General features: G+C 41.4%; 1 non-coding gene across 1 annotated transcript; it reads right to left on the bottom strand.

Moving 5' to 3' along the window:
• Positions 1-5,458: 5,458 nt before the first annotated feature.
• LOC130942891 (small nucleolar RNA R71) lies at positions 5,459-5,566 on the bottom strand. Its single transcript, XR_009071437.1, has one exon. It is a non-coding gene; the product is annotated as a small nucleolar RNA R71 (small nucleolar RNA).
• Positions 5,567-6,156: the final 590 nt, after the last annotated feature.

Raw genomic sequence — 6,156 nt, 5'->3', positions numbered from 1 at the left:
TATACTCCTCTTAGGGTATCCTTGGTAGATGTTTACAAAGAAGTCTGCCATACAGAGAAAATCCCTCCAGCTCGGCCACTTAAAGGCAAAAGAGGAGGAGGAAATCGGAATGAATACTGTGAATATCACCGACTTCGAGGACATTCCACCAATGAATGCTTCGATTTGAAAAACGTCATAGAAAAACTAGTAAGAGAAGGAAAACTAGATCGGTTTTTGGCTAATCGGGATGACGAACCAAGAAAAAAATAAGGGATGAGGATGTTGGACGATCTGAACGATCACCTCGCACACCAGAAAGACACGTTCACGTAATACACGGCGGATTTGCTGGAGGAGGAATCTCCAAATCATCTCGCAAATGACACCTCAAAGAGGTGTACCACGTCGAAGGAAAAAAGGAAGCCCCAGACATCCCAGCAATCACGTTTACCAAGGAAGACGCATCCGGCATCATCTCGGGACACGACGACCCCATGGTCATTACGATCATACTGGCAAACGCCAACCTTCACCGTACACTAATTGACCAGGGAAGCTCTGCCGACATCTTATTCAAAACTGCCTTCGACAAACTCGGCCTAGAAGAAAAAGAACTAAGAGCGTACCCGAACAACCTGTTTGGATTAGAAGATGCCCCAGTTCAACCGCTGGGATATGCATCGCAGCATACAACCTTCGGGAAGGGGAACCAATCCAGAACACTCAAGATCGACTACATCGTGGTCGACGTAAGCTCAGCCTACAATGCCTTAATAGGTCGGACAACGTTAAATCAACTCGGCGCAATAGTTTCAACTCCACATCTATGTATGAAATTCCCAACTGCGGAAGGGATAGCTACAATAAAGGCAGATCAAAAGATGGCACGTCGCTGTTATAACGAAAGCCTAAACCTCCGAGGTGAAGGAGGAGAGTTCCACACGATCGAGCTCGGTGGAGTTCAGAGGTGAGAAGAATTCCGACCACGACCCGAAGGAGAAGTAGAAAGAGTCCAGATCGGAGACACCTCGGATAAAACAACTAATATTGGCACGATCCTGAAAGGAGACACAAAGGAATCAGTAATACGGTTCCTACGAGATAATGTTGATCTCTTTGCATGGAAAGCTGCCGACATGCCAGCCATTGATCCCGAACTAATGAGCCACAAATTGGCAATCTACCCGGGATCCCGGCCGGTACAACAAAGACGAAGAAAACTTGGACCAGAACGAGCCCAAGTTGTAGAAGAACAAGTACAGGCGCTACTAGAGGCCGGGTTCATAAGGGAAGTCAAATACCCACTATAGCTAGCAAACGTCGTCTTGGTGAAAAAGTCAAATGGGAAGTGGCGAATGTGCACCGACTACACGGACTTCAACAAAGCCTGCCCAAAAGACCCTTACCCACTCCCAAACATCGACGCTCTAGTAGATGCTTCATCAGGATATAAGTATCTCTCGTTCATGGACGCGTATTCAGGGTACAACCAAATCAAGAAAAGACCTCGTTCCTAACGCCGAAAGCAAGCTACTGTTACATCGTGATGCCTTTCGATCACAAGAACGCAGGAGCTACTTATCAAAGGCTAATGAATAAAGTTTTCTCAGATCACATCGGGAAAACCATGGAAGTTTATGTAGACGATATGTTGATAAAGACACAAAGTGAAGATACATTATTATCCGACCTGGCTCAAGTATTTTACACTATCAGGAAACACGACATGCGGCTCAATCCCGCAAAATGCACCTTCGCAGTAGAAGCAGGCAAATTCTTGGGTTTCATGCTCACTGATGAGCGGATAATTTGTACGCTTTTTGGCATTGTTTTTAGTATGTTTTTAGTATATTTGGTTTAGTTTTTAGTATATTTTTATTAGTTTTTAGTTAAAATTCACTTTTCTGGACTTTACTATGAGTTTGTGTGTTTTTCTGTGATTTCAGGTATTTTCTGGCTGAAATTGAGGGACCTGAGCAAAAATCTGATTCAGAGACTGAAAAGGACTACAGATGCTGTTGGATTCTGACCTCCATGCACTCGAAGTGGATTTTCTGGAGCTGCAGAAGCCCAATTGGTGCGCTATCAACGGCGTTGGAAAGTAGACATCCTGGGCTTTCCAGCAATATATGATAGTCCATACTTTGCCCAAGATTTGATGGCCCAAACCGGCGTTCAAAGTCACCTTCAGAAATTCCAGCGTTAAACGCCGAAACTGGCACCAAAATGGGAGTTAAACGCCCAAACTGGCACAAAAGCTGGCGTTTAACTCCAAGAAGAGTCTCTACACGAAAATGCTTCATTGCTCAGCCCAAGCACACACCAAGTGGGCCCGGAAGTGGATTTTTATGTCATTTACTCATCTCTGTAAACCTTAGGCTACTAGTTCCCTATAAATAGGACCTTTTACTATTGTATTGAGAGATCTTGGTAGCTATCTTTGTCCTTAGGCTATCTTAGATCATTGAGAGGCTGGCCATTCGGCCATGCCTAGACCTTGTTCTTATGTATTTTCAACGGTGGAGTTTCTACACACCATAGATTAAGGTGTGGAGCTCTGCTGTACCTCGAGTATTAATGCAATTACTATTGTTCTTCTATTCAATTCCGCTTGTTCTTGTTCTAAGATATCACTTGTTCTTCAACTTGATGAATGTGATGATCCGTGACACTCATCATCATTCTCACCTATGAACGTGTGACTGACAACCACCTCCGTTCTACCTTAGATTGGGTGAATATCTCTTGGATTCCTGATACACGATGCATGGTTGATCGCCTGACAACCGAGCGCTCGCCTGACAACCGAGCCAACCATTCCGTGAGATCAGAGTCTTCGTGGTATAGGCTAGAACTGATGGCGGCATTCAAGAGAATCCGGAAGGTCTAACCTTGTCTGTGGTATTCTGAGTAGGATTCAATGATTGAATGACTGTGACGTGCTTCAAACTCCTGAAGGCGGGGCGTTAGTGACAGACGCAAAAGAATCACTGGATTCTATTCCGGCCTGATCGAGAACCGACAGATGGATAGCCGTGCCGTGACAGGGTGCGTTGAACATTTCCACTGAGAGGATGGGAGGTAGCCACTGACAACAGTGAAACCCTTGCATAAGCTTTCCATGGAAAGGAGTAAGATGGATTGGATGAAGACAGTAGGAAAGCAAAGAGACGGAAGGGACACAGCATCTTCATGCGCTTATCTGAAATTCCCACCAATGAATTACATAAGTATCTCTATCTTTATCTTTATGTTTTATTCGTATATCACCATATCCATTTGAGTTTGCCTGACTAAGATTTACAATATGACCATAGCTTGCTTCATACCAACAATCTCCGTGGGATCGACCCTTACTCGCGTAAGGTTTATTACTTGGACGACCCAGTGCACTTGCTGGTTAGTTGTGCGAAGTTGTGTTTATGCCATGGTATTGAACACCAAGTTTTTGGGGTTCATTACCGGGGATTATGAGAGTTGTGAAAAGTATTGTTCACAATTTCGCGCACCAAGTTTTTGGCGCCGTTGCCGGGGATTGTTTCGTGTATGGACAACTGACGGTTCATCTTGTTGCTTAGATTAGGTATTTTTCAGAATTCTTAAGAATGAGTTCTAGAGTTTCATGATGATCTGTTGAAGTCTGGCTGGCTGTGAAGCCATGTCTAATCTTATTGGACCGAGGTTTCAACTGATCATTACAAGAGCTTGTTGATCTCTATCAATCTTGCTATTGGAGCAATGATCTGCTAAGGCTTGGCTGGCCATTGGCCATGTCTAGTGTTTTGGACCAAAGCTTTCTTTGAAAGCTTGGCTGGCTGTGAAGCCATGTCTAATTCCTGGACCGGAGTCTTAGACTAGCATTGCAATGATTCCTGGAATCCAAATTAAGAATTCTGAAACCTTTATTTTCTATTTCCATATAATTTTCGAAAAATCAAAAAAAAAATTTCAAAATCATAAAAACCAAAAATATTTTATGTTTCTTGTTTGAGTCAAGTGTCTAATTTTAAGTTTGGTGTCTTGCATGCATTGTTTATTTGATCTTGGTTCTATTTTCAAGTCAATAGTACAGGGAACTGAAGATTCAGAACATGCAGCAGAGGAATTACACAGAAAAAGCTGGGCGTTCAAAACGCCCAGTGAAGAAGGACAGACTGGCGTTTAAACGCCAGCCAGGGTGCCTGGTTGGGCGTTTAACGCCCAAAAAGGTAGTGCATTGGGCGTTAAACGCCAGAATGTGCACCATCCTGGGCGTTTAACGCCAGGATGGCACAAGGGGGAGGATTTTGTTTTCAAATCAATTTTTTTCAAGTTTTCAAAGTTTTTCAAAATCAAATCTTTTTCAAATCATATCTTTTCAATCAAATGTTTTCAAAATCAATTTCTTTCCTTTTTCAAAGATACTTGCTATCAATTAATGATTTGATTCAACATTTCAAGTATGTTGCCTTTTCTGTTAAGAAAGGTTTAATGTTTGAATCATATCTTTTCTTGATAGCCAAGTTATTAATTTTTTAAAATCAAATCTTTTTAAAATTGTTTTCAAATCATATCTTCTCAATCATATCTTTTTAATCACATCTTTTTCAAAATAGTTTTCAATCATATCTTTTTGATTTCTAATTTCAAAGTCTTTTTCAAAAATTACTTGATTTCTTTCCCACTCTTGATTTTCGAAAATCAATTAAAGTTTTTCAAAATTTGTTTTTTAAAAAAATCTTTTTAACTTAATTTTCGAAAAAGCTCTTCCCCTCTTCTCACATCCTTCTATTTATGGAGTACCACTCCTCCTCAATGCACAATTCGAACTCTGTCTGGCTAAGTTCGAATTCTTCTCCTTCTTCCTTCTATTTTTCTTTTCCTCTGACACCTCAAGGAATCTCTATACTGTGACATAGAGGATTCCACATTTTCTTGTTCTCTTCTTTTTCATATGAGCAGGAACAAAGACAAAAGCATTCTTGTTGAAGCTGATCCTGAACTTGAAAGGAACTTGAAGCGAAAGCTAAGAGAAGCTAAAGCATAACTCTCTGTAGAGGACTTAACAGAAATCTTCAAAGAAGAAGAACACATGGCAGCCGAAAAGAACAACAATGCCAACAATGCAAGGAAGGTGCTGGGTGACTTTACTGCACCTACTCCCGACTTCTATGGGAGAAGCATCTCTATCCCTGCCATTGGAGCAAACAACTTTGAGCTTAAGCCTCAATTAGTTTCTCTAATGCAACAGAATTGCAAGTTCCATGGACTTCCATTGGAAGATCCTCATCAGTTCTTAGCTGAATTCTTGCAAATCTGTGACACTGTCAAGACTAATGGGGTTAACCCTGAGGTCTACAGACTTATGCTATTCCCTTTTGCTGTAAGAGACAGAGCTAGGACATGGTTGGACTCACAACCTAAAGAAAGCCTGGACTCATGGGAAAAGCTAGTCAATGCCTTCTTGGCAAAGTTCTTTCCACCTCAAAAATTGAGTAAGCTTAGAGTGGAAGTCCAAACCTTCAGACAGAAGGATGGAGAATCCCTCTATGAAGCTTGGGAAAGATACAAACAATTGATCAGAAAATGTCCTTCTGACATGCTTTCTGAATGGAGCATCATAGGTATTTTCTATGATGGTCTCTCTGAACAATCAAAGATATCTTTGGATAGCTCTACTGGAGGATCTCTTCATCTGAAGAAGACGCCTACAAAAGCTCAAGAACTAATTGAAATGGTTGCAAATAACCAATTCATGTACACTTCTGAAAGGAATCCTGTGAACAATGGGACTAATCAGAAGAAAGGAGTTCTTGAGATTGATACTCTGAATGCCATTCTGGCTCAGAACAAGATATTGACTCAACAAGTCAATTTGATTTCTCAAAGTCTGTCTGGAATGCAAAATGCACCAAGCAGTACTAAGGATGCTTCATCTGAAGAAGAAGCTTATGATCCTGAGAACCCTTCAATGGAAGAGGTGAATTACATGGGAGAACCCTATGGAAACACCTATAATTCTTCATGGAGAAATCACCCAAATCTCTCATGGAAGGATCAACAGAGACCTCAACAAGGTTTCAACAACAATAATGGTGGAAGAAACAGGTTTAGCAATGGCAAGCCTTTTCCATCATCTTCTCAACAACAGATAGAGAATTCTAAGCAGAACCACTCTGACTTAGCAACCATGGT

The sequence above is a fragment of the Arachis stenosperma genome, chromosome 7, assembly GCF_014773155.1.
Source record: "Arachis stenosperma cultivar V10309 chromosome 7, arast.V10309.gnm1.PFL2, whole genome shotgun sequence".
In the NCBI taxonomy this organism is placed as follows: domain Eukaryota; kingdom Viridiplantae; phylum Streptophyta; class Magnoliopsida; order Fabales; family Fabaceae; genus Arachis; species Arachis stenosperma.
The sequence above is the reverse complement of the archived record's forward strand: the minus strand, read 5'-3'. Positions and strand labels throughout refer to the sequence as shown.